A 10830-nucleotide genomic window follows, 5' to 3' on the forward strand; every position below is an offset into this window, starting at 1 on the left:
TTGAGGCTTTGTGAGAAGCCTAAAGACATGAAACGTAAAGCAAAGGCGTTGTCTTTATGTCGTTTGCTTGTAGAGCATGTGTAAGAACCCGCACCGTTAATTAAGGAAGTTAATTAATAAATTATGTGAAATTAAAAAATAATTCCATAATTAACCCTAATAATTATTATGAGGCTTAGATAATTATAGTAAGTGAGTAAGAATGTTGAAAGTCGCTTTTCGGACAAAAAGTGCAGATACCGATTCTGCTACTCGATATAAATGCGTACCGATGAAATATCCCAGAAAATTATAATAAGTGTGGGAATATTATTAGAATAATATATAGGGCTTGTAAAACAAGTTTCAAGTCAAAATAATGAGAACTGGTGCCAGAACTGATACTGGCTATGGAAAAGCACGTACCGGAAAGGTACTGCGAAAAATAAAATAAAAATATGATAAATCTTAAAAAAATGAGTAGGTTCAGAATCCTAAGTTTGGTATTAAAATGCTAAGCATAGCAATTAGCGTTAATACTGTGCGTTTAAACCTTAATCGCCTATAAATACTCATTCTTTGGGCACAAAACCCTAGACTTTCTGTTGATACGTGACTTGGGCGGCTGAAGTGAACTCTTGCACTGTTCCATTGCCATCTTCCATTGTTCTTGACCAAAACTCAACCTTGAGACCATTTCTTGGTTGTTTCTTCATCCTAAACACTTGTGTGAGTGAGGGTACCTTTGTAAGGGTGAGAGGTAGCCTTTCTCTGGATGTTCAGCTTCTGTGTGTTGAGTTGAAGGGCTGACCTTTGTTGTTTGGGTTGTGGGAGCTTGGTGTTGGCATTTTTTTGCTTCAAGAAGCAACCTTTGGAGATGAAGGACCTTGTGTTAGCGCATTTTTGTGTCCTTATTTGTGCTGGACTTTGGGAGCTTCAAGTGAGCTCCAAGAGCACCTTGTGCTTCTATTTGAAGCTTGGGTAAGTTGTACCAACCATAATCATGAGTTTTAAGGCTTAAAAATGGAACCTTGATGCATGTAATGAGCTAAAGTTGATAACTTAAGGTTGGGTAATGCTAAACACACCTAGAAATGCATGTTTAAGCTTTTGTAATCGGTAAAAGTTGGACCTTTGGGAAGGATATCTCGCGAAATGCAGAACTACATTCTGTCGCAAAATATCCGGATATTGATATCCAGATATGATATCCGAATATTGATATCCGGATATGTGGATCTGATTATCCGGATATTGATATCCGGATATGCCCCCGACAAATATCCAGATATTCTGGGTTTTCGTGAACAGTGAAGCACTATACATACAGAATGCTATTTTGGATTTGTGGACCCATGATTGTTTACTGTGGACTTTTGTAATGATTAATGTAAGTCATAATCTAAGTGATTAAGGGTTAGTGGCTTTGTGAGAAGCCTAAAGACGTAAAACGTTTAAGGAAAGACGTTGTCCTTGTGCCTTATACTTGTTGAGTATGATTTTGATATGATTGTTGGTCCAAAACAAATTGTGATTCTGCTATGTTTGGGTTTTGAGATTGGTTGGGCTCTTGGCTTGGATTGTTAACTTGCAAGGTAAGCTTTTGTGTCCTCGGTTTAGCCATTGTGCGTTCCACCATGTCCCATGGGGGTATGGTTATATGCATGATGTTGTTTTCATGATATATTGATGTTGTTGAGTTGTTATATGTGAGTGCCTTTATGATATGCATGTGGTGTTCCACCTATACGGTAAGCCCGAGTATGTGGTACATACAAGAGGGTGAGGCTGTGGGTGAGGTGCAAGCGATGTTCCTTGTACTTATTGTGGGGTTGTAGATGTACGTCCTGCATTTTTCTGGCCAGTAAAATAGTTTAAACACACATGGCATGAATATCTGTTGCACTACATAGTTTTGGAACTTATACTGTTAAATGCTTTTGAACTTATATTGCACGCGTAAGTGAGCTTGGGGTGGAAGATCCTTGAGGACCCCGTGTCTTACTGAGATTTCTTTTTAGAGATCTCACCCCACGTTTGGGGCACATATTTCAGGTTCAGGTAATGCGGGGGTTGAGACCTCTAGCGGCAGGAGTCCGAAGCTTAGCTGATTATATGCTGTTATGTTACTTATGTTGGATGCTGGATATTGACTGTTGCCTTTTATGCTTTTAGCTTTATGATGTTATTGTTGAGACTGGTGTGGGGCTTTGTTGCCTTATTTGGGTGAGCATGGGGATTGTCTATGCCACTTTGACTTGACTTTATGCTTAGTTGTTTCTAGTTGTAATAATAATGTATCAGGATATTATCCGGACTACGTGTTGTAGTTCCGTGGCTTAGATACTCACATCTATGTTATGAGGTATTTCAGTTAGTTATCTTTTGCATTTTACATACAGGAGTTTTTTTATGAAATGAATTAAGTAATTCAACTTGGCTAATGGTAATGGCGTCATAATTGAACAGAAAAAGATATTTCGCATTTTTAAATTAAGCGTGGCTTAATACGATGATATGATAACAAACCGGATATATATGGGGTGTTACATTTTATGGTATCAGAGCACTTTCTAGGGAAAAGCCTGTATGTATTGCAATAACTAGGATGCTTGGTTGTGTCTTGTCTTGTGTGTTTGCTCCGTTGAGTGTTATTATGATAATGCATATGTGATCACATTGCGTGGGCCTGATTAACTCATAATTTGTGTAACTTGTGCAGAGTCATGGTAATACCCAGGAGAACTCGCGAGACTGTTGAGGGTCAACTCGACCCGATCCTGACTATATTAGCTGAGATGCAGGAGGCCGCTAGATTGGCCAACGTGGCAATGATGGACGCCGCTCGTGAGGCAAACCAGAAGGCCACGAAGGATGCTCTTGAGGCGAACCGGCTGGCAAACATGACCATGATGAGGGTCATGTTGGAGGAGATGAGAGTTGGTCCTACTGTTGGTCAGTTCTCTCCGCCACCACCTCCACCGCCACCACCGCCGCCACCACCACCTCCTCCTCCACCTAGTCTGTAGGACGAGAGCCAGAGCCAGATTGAGGACACTGGTCACTTGACTGGGGTGATGGAACCCTTTGTGGAGCCTGCTGAAGATAGAGATATGATTGATCGCCGACTTAATGCTTTTCGCAAGCATAAGCCAACTACCTTTGATTGATCTTACGATCCTATTACTGCGGCTAGATGGCTACAGGCTCTAGATAAGATCTTCTGGGTCATGCAGTGTACAGATCCATAGAAACTGATGTTTGCTACATATATGCTGGAGGGCGATGCCCATGAGTGGTGGATGAACACCTCTCATGCTTTTGAGATGCAGGGTCATGTTATGACATGGCCATTCTTCGAGGACTGCTTTCTGGGTCGGTACTTTCCTTATGATGCTCTGGAGAGGAAGCATGGGGAATTCGACAGGTTGGTTCAAGGCTCGTTGTCTGTTGACGAGTACCTGGCCAAGTTCAATGAGCTGGTTAAGTTCGCTCGCTTTCGGATGGAGGGGCCTACTCCGATATTCTTGGCTGCTAAGTTTTGCAGGGAACTTAATGAGGATGTTGCTGGTTACCTCGCTGGTTCTGCTTCGAGAGACTTCAGGACACTAGTGCAGCAGTGTTGGGACACCGAGGACTTCTGCAACTCGAGTAAGGCCAAGAGGGCCAAGATCGCTGAGACGAAGGGAACTAGTAGTTCCACTTCCTGGAGGGACAGGAAGTTTGGTGTAAGAACCCGCACCGTTAATTAAGGAAATTAATTAATTATATATGAGAATTAGGAAATAATTCCATAATTGACCCTAATAATTATTATGAGGCTTAATTAAGTACGGTAAGTGATTAAGAATGCTGAAAGTCACTTTTCGGAAGAAAAGTGCAGATACCGATTCTGCTAGTCGGTATAAATGCGTACCGAAAAAGTATCCCAAAAAATTATATTAACTGCATGATAATTCCTAGAAAAATATATAGGACTTGTAAAACAAGTTTCAAGTTAAAATAATGAGAACTAATGCCAGAAACTGATACTGGTTATGAAAAGCGCGTACCGGAAAGGTGCTCCGAAAAATATAAGAAAAATATGATAATTCTTGTAAACTTGAGTAGGTTAAGAATCCTGAGTTTGGGATTAAAATGTTAAGTGTAGCAATTAAAGTTAATACTGTGTGTTTTAGTGTTAAATCGCTATAAATAGTCACACTTGGCCCAAAACCCTAGGCACTCAGCATATTCTTATGTGAAGGGCTGCTGACCAGTTCTTCTAACACTGTTCCATTGCCTCATTTCACCATTTTTGAGCTCAAGTTGTCACATTTGCTTGGGTTCTTCATCTTTGAGCTTGTATACACTTGAGAGTTATCCTTGTGAGGGTGCATTTTCTGAGTCTTTGCCACTGTGTGAGTCAGTTTTAAGGGCTGAGTTTGGAGGTTGAGTGGTGAAAGCCTTGGTCTTGACATTTTGAGCTTCAAAGTGTCACATTTGTGAAGAAAAAAGTCATCTTGTGTGCATTTTCGTGGCCCTTGGTTGCTGCACAGTGGAGTGGTGCAGGGAGCTCCATTTCCCTGCCATTTTCTATTTTGAGAAGCTTGGTAAGCATACTCAACCTTTGATCATGAGTTATTGGTTAAAAATGGAACCTTGATGCATGTAATGAGCTTAAGATGATAACCTAACGTTGGGTAATGCTTAACACACTTAGAAATGCATGTTTAAGATTCTGTAATCGGTAAAAGTTAGACCTTTGGTTTGGATTTTCGCGAAATGCAGAACTGGGTTCTGTCGCGAAATATCCGGATATTTTGTTGTGAATATCCGGATATTTTGTTGTGAATATCCAGATATTGATATCCGGATATGGGTATCCGGATATGGATATCCGGATATTGGAAGATAGATATCCGGATATTGATATCCGGATATGCCCCCGAAGAATATCCAGATATTCTAGGATTTCGAAGAACAGTAGCTGCACTTTTTATACAGTAGGCTATTGGGGGTTTGTGGACCCTAGAGTGATGAAGTTGAACTTCTGTTTTAATCAAACTAAGTCAGAATCAAGTGGTTAAGGGCTTATGGCTTTGTGTGAAGCCTTAAGACATAAATCGTAAGAGGAAAACGTAGTCTTTATGTTTATGCTTATGAGCTTTGAGTGTTGATATGCTTGCTGGTCCTAATCAGATTGTGATCTGCTGTGTGGTGGACTTGAGCTGTGTGGACTCTTGGCATTGGATAGTGAGCTTTCAAGGTAAGCTTTCGTGTCCTCGGTTTAGCCATGTTATGGTTCCACCATGTCCCATGGGGGTATGGTTATATGCATGCTGTGTTACATGCTTTTGATGTTTTGGAAATGTTGTTGAGCTGTTATATGCTAGTGCCTTTATGATATGCATTTGGTGTTCCACCTATATGGTAAGCCTGAGTATGTAGTACATACAATATGGTGAGGCTGTGGGTGAGGTGAAAGCGGTGTTTCTTGTACTGTCTGTAGGTAATAGATGTATTCCTGCATTTCTCTGGCCAGTAGAATAATATTGACACACATGGCATGAATGTATGTTGCACTGCATTGAGTTTTGAGAACTTATATTGGATTACTGCTTTTAGAACTTATATTGCACATGTAAATGAGCTTGAGGTGGAAGATCCTTGAGGACCCCTTGTCTTACTGAGATTTCTGTTTAGAGATCTCACCCCACGTTTGGAGAATGCTTATTTCAGGTTCAGGTAACCAGGGGGTTGGTACCTCTAGTGGCAGGAGGACAGAGCTTAGCTGATAGACGTTACATGTTTATGCTGCTTTGCTGATATGCTATTATGATTGGATGTTGGATCATGTTTACGGTCTTATGCTTTTAGCTTCAGTTTATGGATTTATATTTTGAGACTTTGTTGGTTATGCTGTTGATTTGGTGAGCATGGGGATTGTCCATGCCACATAGACTTGTTTATTGTCTTGTTTAATTTGGAGTTGTATTAATGTACCAGGATATTGTCCGGACTATGTGTAGTAGATCCGTGACATAGATACTCACTTTATCTATATTATGAGGTATTCCAGTTAGATGTCTTTTTGCAATTTACATACATGCGATATTTTATGAAATTGACTAAGTAATCAACTTGGATAAGTATAATGACATCATAATTGAAAAGAAAAGGATATTCTGCATTTTTAATTAAGCGCAGCTTAATACGATGATATGTTAACAAACCGGGTATACACGGGGTGTTACATTTTATGGTATCAGAGCAATGGTTCGAGGGAAAAGCCTGTATGTATTGCAATGACTAGGATGTTTGGTTGTGTCTGTCTTGTGTGTTTGCTCCGTTGGTTTGTATTAAGATGATGCATACGTGATCACATTGTGTGGGCCTGATCAACTCATGTGTAAGGTTCCAGGAGAACACGAGAGACTGATGAGGGTCAACCCGACCCGGTCTTGGCTGCATTGGCTGAGATGCAGGCGGCCCGACAAGCCGACCAGGAGGCCATGAGAATGGTAAACCAGGCCATGCTGGACGCCGTCAGAGAGGTGAACAGGAAGGCCATTGAGGATGTGTTGTGTAACATCCCGTCTATACCCGGAATATTAACATTACATCGTATTAAGCGGTGCTTAATTAAAAATGCGGAATATTCTTTTTCTTTTCAATTATAACGTCATTATCGATTACCAACTTGATTACTTAATCAATTTCATAAAATATCGCCTGTATGTAAATTGCAACAAGACATCTACTGAAATACCTCAATATATAAATAGAGTGTGTATCTATATCATGGTATTACATCTCGTAATCCGGACAATATCCTGATACATTATTACAACACCAAAAGACTCAAGACATAATCAAGACATAACAATACTATGTGTCATGGACAATCCCCATGCTGACCAAATAAACATAGTAAACAACAAGTCTCAATATAAAACTCCATAAACATAAACTGAAGCTATAAGCATATAAGTAGCATGCAAATCCAGCATCCAACATATCAGCATAAATAACAGCAAATCTAACTCAGCTCTGGCCTCCTGCCGCCTGAGGTCTCAACATTACCTGACCCTGAAATAAGCATTCCCCAAACGTGGGGTGAGATCTCTAAACTAGAAATCTCAGTAAGACAAGGGGTCCTCAAGGATCTTCCACCCCAAGCTCACTTACATGTGCAATATAAGTTCAAAAAACATTTATATCATTATCAGTTCTAAAACTATGTAGTGCAACAGATATCTATGGCATGTGTGTAATCACTATCTATTGGCTAGAGAAATGTAGGAATACGTCTATTCCCTACATGTAGTACAAGGAACACCGCTTGCACCTCACCCACAGCCTCACCCTCTTGTATGTTCTACATACCCAGGCTTACCGTATAGGTGGAACACCTCCATGCATATCAACAAGGCACTAACATACAATAGCTCAACAGCATTTCCAAAACATCAAAGCATGTAACACAACATGTATATACCATATCCCCATGGGACATGGTGGAACCACAACATGGCTAAACCGATGACACAAAAGCTTACCTCTAAGCTAGCTATCTAATGCCACAAGCTCAAAGTCCAATCACAGCAGATCACAATCTGATATGGACCAAATATAAATCAATAAACATGTACCACATGCATACAAATTAAAGACAACACATTTTCATTACGTTTTCAAGTCTTAAAGCTTCTAACAAAGCCACAAGCCCTCAATCCCATGATTCTGGCTTAGTCCATTAAATACAGAAGTTCAACTTCATCAAACTAGGGTCCACAAACCCCTAATAGCCTACTGTACACGCAACACATCTACTATTCCACGAATATCACTGTCCATATCCGGATATACAGATTCACATATCCGGATACCCAGTATCCGGATATCCAATATCTGGATATCTGTTCGACAAATATCCGGATATTTCACGACAGAATGCAGTTTCTGCATTTTCGTGAAGATATCCCTTAAAGGTTCCCTTTTTACCGATTTTAAACACCTAATCATGCATTTCTAGGCGTGTTCAACATTACCCAACAACAAGTTATCATCTTTTAGTCATTAGATGCATCAAGGTACCATTTTTAAGCCTTAAAACTCAAGTTAAAGGTTGGTACAACATACCAAGGCTCAAAACTCAGAATGAAGATGCTCTTGGAGCTCACTATACACTTCCAAGATTCTGTCTCTCACTGCACACGAAAATGGTCACCAAGGTGGTTCTTTTACACAACAAGAAGGATCCTTGAAGCTTCAAAACACCAAGAACAAGATGACTCCTCTCGAACTCTCAACTCAGGAATTAGGATCAAATTGTGTGATTAAATGATGAAAAACAAGGTTAATGTCCTAAGATGTCCTCAATTACAAGTTCAAGAGCTTTATTGGAAATTTGTATGATTCTTGTAGGAAAAGCAAGCTTGAAAGGCAACTGGAGAAGGAAGAAGATTCTGGAGCTCAAGAGGAGAAAAAATTGCCTAAGTGTTGAGCGCTAAAACGTCCACACTGAGCGTTTTAGCGCCCTGCTACAGGAAGAGGCCAAAACTTGCTGGTGATGAGCGCTAAAACGCCCCCACAGAGCGTTTTAGCGCAATGCTGCACTTAGAAGATGGAAAATTGCTGGTCTTGGGCGCTAAAACGGCCTGCAATGAGCGTTTTAGCGCCCTGAAGTGGAAAAAGGACTCTGGTCTCCACTGCTAAAACGTCCAAATCAAGAGTTTTAGCGTTGGAGTCTGTTAAAGTCAGTTGAGCATTCACCAAGTTTGGACGCTAAAACGGTCATTCCTTAACGTTTTAGCGTTTTTGTCAGTTAAAAGTAGTTGAGCATACGTAAAGCATGGACGCTAAAACGGTCACTTATGGACGTTATATCGCCCACATCAGTTTTCTGTTTTTAATTGTAACACTATAAAAGGCAAAGCCTTCACACTTAGTGGAGGATCTGATATTTTCTCTCTCTCTCTCTTAAACTTTAGTCTGACTTCTCTCTAAATTCTCTTAGTGTTTTAGTTTTTGTATTAGGATTTCTTTGTAATAGTTTGGAGATTGAAGACTTTCAACATGGAAATGAAGTTTGATTCTTCTTCTCTTGTCTATTCCTTAGTCATGTCTGAGTAGAGTCTTTGTAGTCTGAATGCAATAGAACTCCATGATAATATTATGTTGATCTGATTAATATGATGAAGTATTTTTCATGTGTTGATTTGAGATTTTCTGATTTAATTATTTCTATCAAGGAAGTAGTGTAGAACAGGGATGTTTATTTGACTTCTGTATCTGGTAATCTCAACATCAGAATTCTAGTACTCAAGGGATTGATGCTAGAGTTCTGATGTAATCTTAAGACTTTAGTATTTCATGCATGTATTAAGAAAGAGATCACCAATGGATTGGGGTTTCTGATTAATGTATCTATCAGGGTAGTAAGGGATTACATCTTGATGATAAGTAAAAGGTTGATTAACATCACATGGAAAAGAATTCATCATATGATCAGTTTTTACATGGGTTATTATGGAGGAAAGTTGTTTTCTGACTACTTGTTGTTTTATTAATTCTTAATCCATATTTATTTTGTGTCAAATTACTTACAATCAAATTTCTGGTGACAAATTATTCATGACTTTTACAAATTCTTATCTGATTCAAATTAGTTTTCTATGGTTTATTGGTGCTTGAACACAATTCCTTGTGGGAACGATTTTTACTCATCATTTTATTACTTGTACGACTAGTGCACTTGCTAAACGTCCAACTAGTTTTTGGCGCCGTTACCGGGGAATTTGTTTTTCAACACTAACTGATACCATAGAATTCTGAGATTGAATCCTTTTATTTTCAGTATTTTAGTTTATGTTAAGTTTCTGGTCAATTTTGATTCTGGTATATGCGAGGTACACTTGATCCGAATTTGTTGTTGTATAATCCAGAATTAGAAAGGACATTGAGGAAGCACAAAAGGGCAGCCAGGCAAAGGAGACAGTTGCAAGAAATTGGTGAATCCAGTACGGTTAATCAGGAAGAGATAATGGCAGAGAATCACAGACCACCACCACCACCACCATAGAGGACACTGGGAGAGTACATGACTTCTGCAGTGATTCCTCCAATTGGGAGTGTTGTGCGCCCAACAGTGGAGCCCAACAACTTTGAATTGAAGCCTGCTTTGATACATTTGGTGCAGAAGGATCAATTTGCTGGAACCAGTGCAGAGGACCCTTACTTGCACATAGAGAACTTTCTGTTGTTGAGTGATACTGTGAAGATAAATGGTGTCACAAGAGATGCAATTCTGTTGAGACTATTCACTCATTCACTGACGGATGATGCAAGGAGATGGCTGCAATCATTTCCACAAGGAAGTATAACAACTTGGGATGATCTGCAAACCAAGTTCTTGCAGAGGTTTTTCTCAGCGTCCAAGAGGGCCAAGTTGAAGGATGAGATTACAAGCTTTAAGCAGAAAGAGTCAGAATCCATTTATGAGGCTTGGGAGAGATTCAAGACTTTGTTGAGGAAATGTCCACAGCATGGAAATGAGGCATGACAACAAGCAACAATCTTCCTGCAAGGAATGACCACTAACACTAGAACCTTGGTGCATGCCACTGCTGGTGGATCATTGACTACTAAGACTCCTCAAGAAGCCTTGGATATCTTTGAGTCATTGGCATCTCAGGAATTTGATAATGCCCCTGTGGCTGACAGAAGGACAGGAATCATCAGGTTGGATGGGTATGATGCTCTGTTGGCAAGGAATGATCAGCTGATGCAGACATAGAGACAACAACAGCAACAGTTGGATACCCTTATTAAGCAACTCTCTTCACAAAAGGTAGCTTCTGTGGAAAC

At 39.9% G+C, this 10830-nt stretch overlaps 1 non-coding gene across 1 annotated transcript; it reads right to left on the bottom strand.

Annotated features, from left to right (window-relative positions):
* Positions 1-10409: 10409 nt before the first annotated feature.
* LOC133301052 (small nucleolar RNA R71) lies at positions 10410-10516 on the bottom strand. The gene has a single exon (XR_009750132.1). It is a non-coding gene; the product is annotated as a small nucleolar RNA R71 (small nucleolar RNA).
* Positions 10517-10830: the final 314 nt, after the last annotated feature.

Source organism: Gastrolobium bilobum, unplaced genomic scaffold, assembly GCF_033153095.1.
Source record: "Gastrolobium bilobum isolate Gb01-03AN ecotype WA unplaced genomic scaffold, APGP_CSIRO_Gbil_v1 utg1376, whole genome shotgun sequence".
NCBI lineage: Eukaryota > Viridiplantae > Streptophyta > Magnoliopsida > Fabales > Fabaceae > Gastrolobium > Gastrolobium bilobum.